The sequence below is a fragment of the Dermochelys coriacea genome, chromosome 3 (assembly GCF_009764565.3).
Source record: "Dermochelys coriacea isolate rDerCor1 chromosome 3, rDerCor1.pri.v4, whole genome shotgun sequence".
Classification (NCBI taxonomy): domain Eukaryota; kingdom Metazoa; phylum Chordata; order Testudines; family Dermochelyidae; genus Dermochelys; species Dermochelys coriacea.
The window spans coordinates 204,757,458-204,767,135 of record NC_050070.1 but is presented as its reverse complement, the minus strand read 5'-3'; the positions used below and the strand labels follow the sequence as shown (position 1 = coordinate 204,767,135).

The 9,678-nt window shown below is 44.6% G+C and overlaps 1 protein-coding gene across 10 annotated transcripts in view; it reads left to right on the top strand.

The window, feature by feature from the left end:
* Positions 1-9,678, top strand: part of RRBP1 (ribosome binding protein 1) — a 53,119-nt gene that overhangs the window by 3,045 nt on the left and 40,396 nt on the right. The window contains exon 1 of one of the 10 annotated variants that reach the window (XM_043512141.1): positions 5,544-5,650. The exons of the other annotated variants lie outside the window; for them this stretch is intronic. The gene's annotated coding sequence lies outside the window, so the exon portion shown is untranslated. Of the gene's footprint in view, positions 1-5,543; positions 5,651-9,678 lie in introns of those variants that run through there. 10 annotated transcript variants of the gene reach the window in all.

The window sequence follows — 9,678 nt, the reverse complement described above, 5'->3', positions numbered from 1 at the left end:
GAAGGGGGGAGATGAATAATTTAAGTTAGTACCAGGGTGTATATTGGAAGACTTCAGTAGACTATCGCAAACTTGTTAACAATAGCTACTGGAGGATTCCTCCCAAGGGAAGATGTGAAAGTTCCACTGTTTGGTATCCTTAACACTAGACCAGTGGTTTTCAACCTGTGGATCCCTAGGGAATCTGCAGACTATGCCTAAGATTTCCAAAGGGCTCCGCACCTCCATTTGAAATATTTTAGGGACCTGCAGATGAAAAAAGGTTGAAAACCACTGCACTAGACCAAGGACAGCACTACCAAATGTGTAGTAGGGGAAGTATCCTGCACTGACAGAGAGGAGTCTAGAGATCTAATTCTTTTCGTAAACCTCAACTTCCATAGTTACCCTAAGTCTAAACTTACTGAGTAACTTGATTTGTATTGATACTAGTTTTACAAAGACCGTAGCTCTTTTGAAGAGAACGATCATCTACTGTCATTGTAACATCTAGAATATAACAGGAGTTCATCTTGGTGAAGCAAACGCAGTGAAGAGAATGAAGGGATCTATCATCTCTTTTACAAAAATAACCCTTTGGAAACTGAATTCCAGACTGTTTCCTTGCCAAAAATAATTTACTTATGAGAGCGGAGGGATTGCTTCTGAGGCCTAACATTGAAATGCTGCCTTTTCTGGGGGCGTGGGATAAAATTTCAAGGACTCTAAAAATGTGATTAAAAATAGGCAATGTTTTAAGACCCTAGCAGTGGCCTGCTAGAGTCCTTTTAGTAAAAGCTGCAAAAATATACCAGGGGCAAATAAAGTGTAAAGATACCACTGCACAGCTGCAGTTGGCTAGCTTTTGCTGTGGCTCATGAAAAGTGCCTATGCAAGCTTAAGTAACCGATTGCTGTAATGCGTGGGTGGGGGTCTCTTGCCTGAAACATCACTGCATCTTGTTGTCAATACTGAACAGTATTAAATACCTCTTTGGAATGTTAATATTTAAAAATGGAGTGGTCGGAGGGAGGTGTATACTTCTCTCCTCCTTAAACCATGGCAGCATCTTCCTTCCAGAATCGCATGCAATGGGCTGTCAGAGGTATCATATTGGCATTAACAAACCACTCCAGCATCCTTTTCTGGCTTATGATGTTGCCAGAATCCCTTGAAAGTATCTGCAGGATGAGGATCACACTCCCTTCTACTCTTCTTTTGCAGAGGCCCCGTGATGTTAATGGGGCAATGAGAGTAAAGACCAGTGCGACAGTAACTGCCCTTTTGAATGCTCCAGGCTTGGGTTTTTTAAACCATATTAGTGCCTCCTGTGTTTGGAAGAATGAGACGGTCTCCTAGGGTACCAAAGAAGCAGAACACTGAGCGTGAGGTTTGGATGGTCAGTTAGCATCCACCTCCATGCATTTATGTGAAATCTGCTTTTTAACCTGTTTTGAGGGGGCTCCGTCAGCCAAAGGCATCCCTGTTGCCTGCAGTCATGCATGACTGTGGAGCTGGACAGAGAGTGACTCCAGTTCACTTGGTAGCTCAAGTGTAACTTCTCTTTTTCCCTTGTGTACTTTAACTTCAAAAGCCTTTGGGGTGGGGGGCTGCTCTCGCAACTGATGGTGAGAATAAAATGAAGTATGGAGGGTGTGATCATTGAGACGTGACTTTCTCTGCAATAAATATTCTCCTTCCACCCGTTGTGCAACTTTTTAAATGTTTTTTTTTTCCTAATTGACAAGGTTAGGAGCTTCCATTTTAAAAACTAATGGGGAGCCACCCTCCATCCACTAGAGTGGGGTTGAAGTTCAGTGGCACTTTTAATTTCTACATCAAGTGTAGCTGTTTTATTGTCCCGGAGTTGTTGACTTTCTTAATAACTGTTGTCCTGCTACTGCAGACTAACTTGCATTAAGAGTTTTTATGCACCTGTTCTCCACAGGTGTTAATGGAAATACTCATAAGTAGCAACTACCAGTGTGAGGAAAGTTCTGCAGGATCAGGTCTTAGTTTGTCATTTTACTGAAACTTGATTGTTAAGCTTTGGCTTCTGTTCTGCTAAAATCATCCCTGATTGTCATGCTGCTAAACACAAGTAAATCTACTTGGAAGACTCCTTTTGTGTCTTTTGCTCTCTGGTGTCACTAGGACTGTTTGTGAATTATGGCGCTGTCTTTTATATTACAAAACAGCTCCTTCATCTCTGGCATTATTGCATTGGCTCAAGGTTACCATGCTGTGATACCAGATACTGCATCCACTCACACTCTAACTACAGGAAATAGCTGCAATATCACAGATACTGCTCTGAGGTAGTTGTTGATCACTTAACCTAGAATCTGTGTGATATTTATGAAAGTCAGTTTCTCCTGGAAACCTACATCATTCTGTATTAAAGAGCCATTGAGCCTGAGTTTTTAATGATGACTACGTTGCTGTAGGTATCTTTGGAAAGGCAAAGATAACTCTTCCAAATAATTATGCACATTTCTTTAAAAGAGCTGGAGTTAGGGTAAGCACAGTGTGCTATGAAATCACCGTCGTCAGGTTGCTTAAAATAAACTTCTGATGCCTTTACCAATGTCCTAAAAGGATTGGTCCTAAAAACTTGATGGTTCACTAGGGATGGCAGGATTCCTCCACTAAATTACATGGAGTCCTGCCTCTTTCAGAAACTCTCTTAAAGAGTATTAAACATGTGCACTACGCCAACTTCTTTCTATTAAATCCATCTCCTTTTTCATAACTAAAAATCATACCTGCTAGTCTTATTCTGTTTTAGTGCAAAGAAAGCTTTGCCTGAACAAGAACAATTTTTGTGGGTATACTAGACCCCCCCTCCCCCACCCCTTCCCAAGAAGAAAATCTATATGTGAAATTCTCGCTCTTTGTGTGGCTGTGATCTTGGGCTGAATTTATAAGCATTTTGAGGGAAAAAGTTTAATATGTAGCTGTAATTTTGTGTGGTGAACATGAAAGTAACCTCTTAAAAATCCACTATCAGTCCTGCCCAACTAAACTACCTTGGTGATATGTGTTCTCCCTCACCTCCACAAGAAGACAAATGCTTTAATATTAAACAAAGTAAACATGTCTCTTAAGGAGCATAGAAGTCACCTTTATGGCTCAAATTGTGATGTGAAATAAAACTTTAAAGTTTATGCAGTTTGAGAGAATCTTAAGGTTGCCTGACTAAGCACAAGTCAAGAAATAACACAGTACCCACAGTTTTGACTCTGCCTGTTGTTTATGCATTGCAATATAGTCTTAATTATGCAGTCTCATCCTAACTACTCAAATATGCCACAATACCATGCAATTTTGTTTAGATGCAGATGTAGCATCAACTTTAATGGTCATAATAATGCAGTATATCTGTACTGACTCAGGGCCAGGTCTTGCGAAGTCTTACCTCAAATTATTCTACACTGTTATGTCTACTCTGCAATAAAAACCCGGCTATGGCAACGAGTCTCGGAGCCCAGGCCAACTGACTGAGGCTCATGTGGCTTTTGCTTTGGGGCTATAAAATGGGTAGTGTAGACGTTTGGGTTCAGACTGGAGCCTGGGCTCTGAGACTCTCCCTCCTTGTCTGAGCCTGAACGACTACAGTATAACTTTATGGCCCCGTAGCATGACCCAGAGTCGGCTGACCTGGGCCGCTGCAGCTGTGTCCCGGATTATTTAATACAGTGTAGACATACATTTGAGTTGCATTTATGTCTATGCTGAAGTCTCTGCAGGACTTAGGCCCTTTGACTTCATATGCTGGAGAGAGCCAACCTTAAGGTTTGTCATCGACTAGTGACTATTAAAAATGCCTTATTTCTGTCTTCTCAAGAAACTGGTGTGCCCTACTTTGAGTATCATTGAGGGAATGAGGCTCTCTATGTAACTCACTGCTGAATGTAGTTGTTGTATATGTTGTTGTGGAGCGAGGGAGTAGCAGCTTCCTAATTAAGGTTGCCTATGATTAGCTGGAAGGAGGAGTAAAGCGCTACAGCAGGGGGTTCTCAAACTGCAGTCGCCAAGGCTGGTGTTAGACTTTCTGGGGCCTAGGGCCGAGGCCGAAGCCAAAGATCGAGCCCCACCGCCCAGGGCTTCAGCCCTGGGAAAGGGGCCTAAGGTTACATATCTCCTGCCCAGGGCAGAAGCCCTTGGGCTTCAGCTGGGGCCCCCAGAGTGGCAGGGCTGGGGTGGGTTTGGGCTTTGGTTCCCCCCCCGTCCTGGGGTGGTGTAGTAATATTTGTGATCAGAAGGGAGGGTCACAGTGCAGTGGAGTTTGAGAACCGCTGCTCTACAGACTAATTTATTTGGTAACTCTTGCAGTAAAAGTTATTCCCTTTCAAACACCTTGGACCTGTCTCTCAAAATAGATGATTCCCTACTCCCAAGCCCATCTAACAAATGTCTGTCTGTGTGCTTCAAAGTCCCTGACTGAATCAAAATTAAAATATACGTGGCATGAGACTAGATGGCCCTTGTGGTCCCTTCTAATCCTGTGATCCTATGGGAGATATGGTAGGGCTGGAAACAGTAACATTTAGCATTGTGGTAACATCAAGATGGAACTTCCACGTGTTAGGCGCTGTACAAACATGGGCTATGTTCTTATGGCCGAAAAGGTTGGGTGGGTGTGTTTTTAAATAGCAAAATAACTAGTGCACATTTATGTGGGATGTACCAACCCCACAGTGGGCCTGGGGGGCTAATGAGAGCCCAGGGGTGCAGTCAGCCTGGCCTTGTGTGGGGTACATGTCAAGCTGGGTCTGAGGAGTTCAAAGGGCTGCCCAGGAAGGAGAGCAGCCCTGTCTCTCTCTCTCCGGGGAAGAAGTGCGGCCAGGATCAGGGAGCTGAGCTGGGTGAGAGCCTGGCTGGAGGAAGGTACCCAGGCAGTTGGGAAGCAAAGTGGCAGGAAGTGAGCCCGCCCAGGGTTCTGCCGGCTGAGTCAGAGACTGCCCTGGGAGGGGAGGAAACTCGCCAGCAGCAGAACTGGCTGGGTGGCAGACAGAGCTGTGAAGTGCTGCAGGGAGCCTGGGAAAGAGGCTTCGAGAGAGCAGGGCTGATAGGCTGGAGCAAAGGCCCAAGGCTAGGCAGAAAGTAATCCTGGGAAGACAGCAACAAGTCTTCATGCAAAAGATCTCTTGTAAGGTATCATTACAAAGCTTATGATCCACTAAGTGTGTTCATCCTATTTGTTTGCATGTATTATTTCTATGTCTGGGGTTAGGAGAAAAAGATATAAACTTGTATTACTGATGTTAAGTGGAAGCCAATAAGGGTGCTTCAGAATCAATGACTTGTAAATGGCTCTGTTTACTTGCAAACCTTCCTGAATATGTGCGGGCCAGCCCTGGAAGAATGGAGGCTGGGGTTTCGCAGAACATGTGAACATGTCACCTGATACTGGAATCCATCTTAAACCTGGTGCTTTTCCATTTAGAAGGAGGGGTGGGGAACCAGAGAGACATAATATTCTTGCCGTGTGCCAAGGCTATAAAAAGGGGTGGAGCAGAACAAAGGGGGTGGCCAGTCATGAGAACACCCCTAGTTTCCACCTGAGATGGCTGCTGGAACTAACAAGGACTGTACCAGGGGAAAGGATTGGGCCCAGACTAGGAAGGAGTCTAGTTTGTGAAAGAAGTTTATTGGAACATCTCTGAGGGTGAGATTTTACCTGTAATCAGTTTCTTAATGTATTAGGCTTAGATTTGCATGTTTTTACTTTATTTTGCTTGGTGACTTACTTTGTTCTGTCATCACTTGAAACCACTTAAATCCTACTTTTTATTCTTAATAAAATCACTTTTGTTTATTAATGAAACCAGCATAAGTGATTCATACCTGGAGGAGCAAACAGCTGTGCATATCTCTATCAGTGTTATAGAGGGTGGACAATTTATGACTTTACCCTGTATAAGCTTTATGCAGAATAAAACGAATTTATTTGGGGTTTGGATCCCATTGGGAGCTGGGTGCTGGAGCTAGGTGACCTACTGAGCGGTTTTGGTTAAAGTCTGTAGCTTTGGGAGCATGGACCTGACCTGGATCTGTGCTCCAGCAGGCTAGTGTGTCTGGCTCAACAAGGCAGGGTTCTGGAGTCCCAAGCTGGCAGGGAAAATGGTCTCGGAGGTAATTCCAGCACATCAGGTGACAGTCCCAAGGGGGTCTCTGTGACTGAACCTGTCACACTCATCGTCTTCGAACTGTTCTCCCCACGCCCCCTTTTATAGACTTGAAGAAAACAAGCTTTCCCGCTGCTTAAACTCCCAATCGGTTTCTCAAGTTAAAGAAAACATTCTCTCCTGTGCTTGCAGAACTGAAACCAAAAGCTTTTCTGCGCAGCAAACTCCAAGGTCCAGCCCCTTGGGGAAACATAAATAACAGCATTCGCTCCATTGGAAAGGCTGAAAATAATTACATCCTGCAGGATATGACGTTGTGTCCTTTTTATAAAGCTTGAATTGATATCAGAAGTTTAAAGGTGTCTTGTCCCTCCACCCCAATTCTTTATAAACTAAAACAGCAGCATGCTTTAGCTCATTAAAACTTGAGGAGTGCTCCTTGATGGAGCCTTTTTAAAATGTATTTAAATGAGTAATAAGCAATAGGAAGTTTAGACCTTAACATAGGTTGTCAATTTCAAATTGAATTTGCAAATAAGCTATTTTTTCAAAAATATGTAATTTAAAGTAATTTTTTTTAAAATTCCAATTTAAATAAAATTGGATTTTCATCCACATTGATAAAGAATCATGCGTCAACAGTACGTTGGCCATTTGTCCAGTTTGAAGCTGTCTCGTCGTGTTTTTGGACTGGCTTTTCCCTGTGCGATACTGGATGTCCGGTATCATTGTCGCACTGCATGTGGAACATCACTTTCTGTCCCGCTGGCGTGGCCTTACATACACTGTGTGGACAGGGTCACGCCAGTGGGGGCCGAGCAGCAGGCTCTGAAAAAGGCACCCTCTGTGCGGTGGGACCTCACGTGGACTCTGTGTGTGAAGTTACAGGGGCACGCAGGCAGGAGTGGGTCTATGCCATTCCCAGATGTACTGGAATGTCTGTTATTTTGGGGAATGTGGCAGTGGCCACTCTAATCAGCGTAGCCCTATATACACATTTTGTAATGCTGCATAGTGAATCAAACTGAAAGTAATTCAGGGACTGGAAAATTGTGTCCAGTTTTGTTGTCAGCACTTCAGAAAGGATCTTGAAAAGAGCTGCATGAATAATTCGTCGTCTGGAAAACATGACTTTTTAGTGAGACTTCAGAAGCTCAGTTATCTGCAGCTGATCCCAGAGAGTGTTAAGAGATGACTTGGTTGTGCCTACAAGTACTGGGGGAGGGAGGAGAAATATATATATATTTTTTTTTTGATAGCAGGGGCTCTATAACCTACTAGAAAAAGGCGTAGTGAAATCCAGTGGCTCGAAACTGGAGCTAGAAATTTCTAACCTGAATTTAAGTTGCACATTTTTAACAGTGAAGGTAATTAACCGTCGGAACAACTTAGGGTTGTCAGTTTTGGCTGGATATATTTCCTGGAGGTTTCATCACATGACACAATCTTTAAAGCAGTGGCGCCCAAACATTTCCTGTTATGACCCCCTCCCCACCTTACCAGTAATGGAATCTGTCAGTGCGCCCCCCACATCCCCACAATACTGCACAGTTGGTTCAGCAAAGGAGCTCTGGCTGAAGGCAGAGCTGGGGGCACAACTGGAGATGCAGGAGGAACTGGGACTTAAGGTGGAGCTGGGCTGGGATTGCAGCTGGGGCCAGAGCTGGGCTGTAGCTGTAGCTGGGGGCAGAGCAGGGCCAGGTGGCGCTCCCTTCCCGCCCCCCCTCTGGAGGTTGGCCTGAGATCTGCCACGCGCCCCTCCAGCTTGGGGGACCACTCCTTGAAAGATTAATTTTAGAGACTCCAGGCCAATCTTGGAAGGTTGGCAACTCTGCAGTGGTGGATTCTCCGTCGCTTGCAGTCTTTAAATCAAAGCTGGTTATCTTTCTGATATACGTGCTGTAGGTTAATCAGAAGTATGGGCTGGCCGCAAGAACCACTGCGTGAGGTTAGGCAACCTGTGCTTTGCAGGGAGGTCTGACTAGATGATCCGAATGGTCCCTTCTGGCTTTAGTTGTGAGTTGCAGTGTGTGTCTTGGCTCTTGCTGTGCGCTGAGGGCCTGGCTCAATTGACAGTGAATGTGGGGTGAGAGTTGTGCTGGCTGTGGGCTCACTGGTGTCATGTGTGACCGTTGCCTTAACATACCATTTATTTTCTTTTAGGGCGTATATCTCGAGGAAATACACTTGAGCAACCTTGATTCTAAGCTGGCAACGTGTGTGTCCTGTGTAATTGCCACTGTGCTCAGGCAACACAATGTAGTGCAGGCTCCACACCATGCAGCTGTGAACGCATGCTCGCCCACCCCACCCCTCCACTAGATCCCAGGTGGAGGGAATCCCCCACAGCCCAGGGGTCATCTGCAGAGGCAGGATTGGCAGCTTTGCATGAACTGACTCTGGCTTCTGCTTTTGAACGTTATAGACCGATGGATTACAGCGGAGGGAGTCGGCCAGGAGGAAATCCTGCATGCTGCATAGGCATGGCAGCTCTAACTTGTGTTTATAACCTCCGTAACTGCAACATCTCCCTGCTGTTATTGGAATAAGTGCTAGAGACATTGAATAAACTAGCACACTGGGGCAGGGGGTGTTGGTACGTCCCTAACAAAAAAAAAACAACAAAACTTGGGGTGGGGAGAGGTGTAATAAAAATCAAGAATACAGGGTGGGGCTCTGCTTTGCACTGCTAGATTTGGTTAGTTTAGCATGTATTTATCTTCATTCAGTTTCGTGCCTGGAAACTGGCTGTACCCACACAGAAAACAGGGGCTTGAATAACTGGGACTTGCACTTTTACTTTGTGTCTAACACAGGTCGCCAGCATCAGATTATAATGAAAGGTCGGGCTCTAACGTGTATAGTAAGGATTACATACTGCTGCAGAGACAAATTCTTGTTGTGGGTTATTAATACCCACTTGGCTGTAATGGGGAACATGCGGAGAAGTCTCGACACTGGCTTGTTCTCTAGTAACGTAAATGTCTTCAAATGTGTTAAGGGCTGTAACAAAGAGGACTGTGATCAGTTGTTCTCCTTGTCCACTGAAGGTAGGACAGGAAGAAAATGGCTTAAACTTGAGCAAGGGAGATTGAGGTCGGATAAGTTTTCCCTCACAATAAGGATAGTTAAGCCCTGGACCAGGATACTAAGGGAGATTGTGAAATCTGCATCTTTGGAGGGTTTTTTTTTTTTTTTTTTTAAAGAAATGGCTGGACAAACACCTGTCAGGGATAATCTGGGTATGCTTGGTACTGCCTCAGATTGTGGGTGTGGGTGTGGTGGAATGGATTAGATGGTGTCCTGCGGACCCTCTAGCCCTACACTTCTATGATTCTGTATACCAGTAAGGTAGCATTCCATTGCTAAAAGATAGTGTGAAAAATTTTACCTGATTGCAAATGGTTATTTCCCTTTAGCATCTAAAATGCTCAACGTGTTTCTGGGTTCTCTAGACCTGAAAGGGAAGGAGTACAAGACGACGACTCATGTCCTGGTTTTATCCTACTATACGCACATTTGGACATTGTGTAATGAATGAGCTTCTTTAAAATCTCTAGATCTGTTG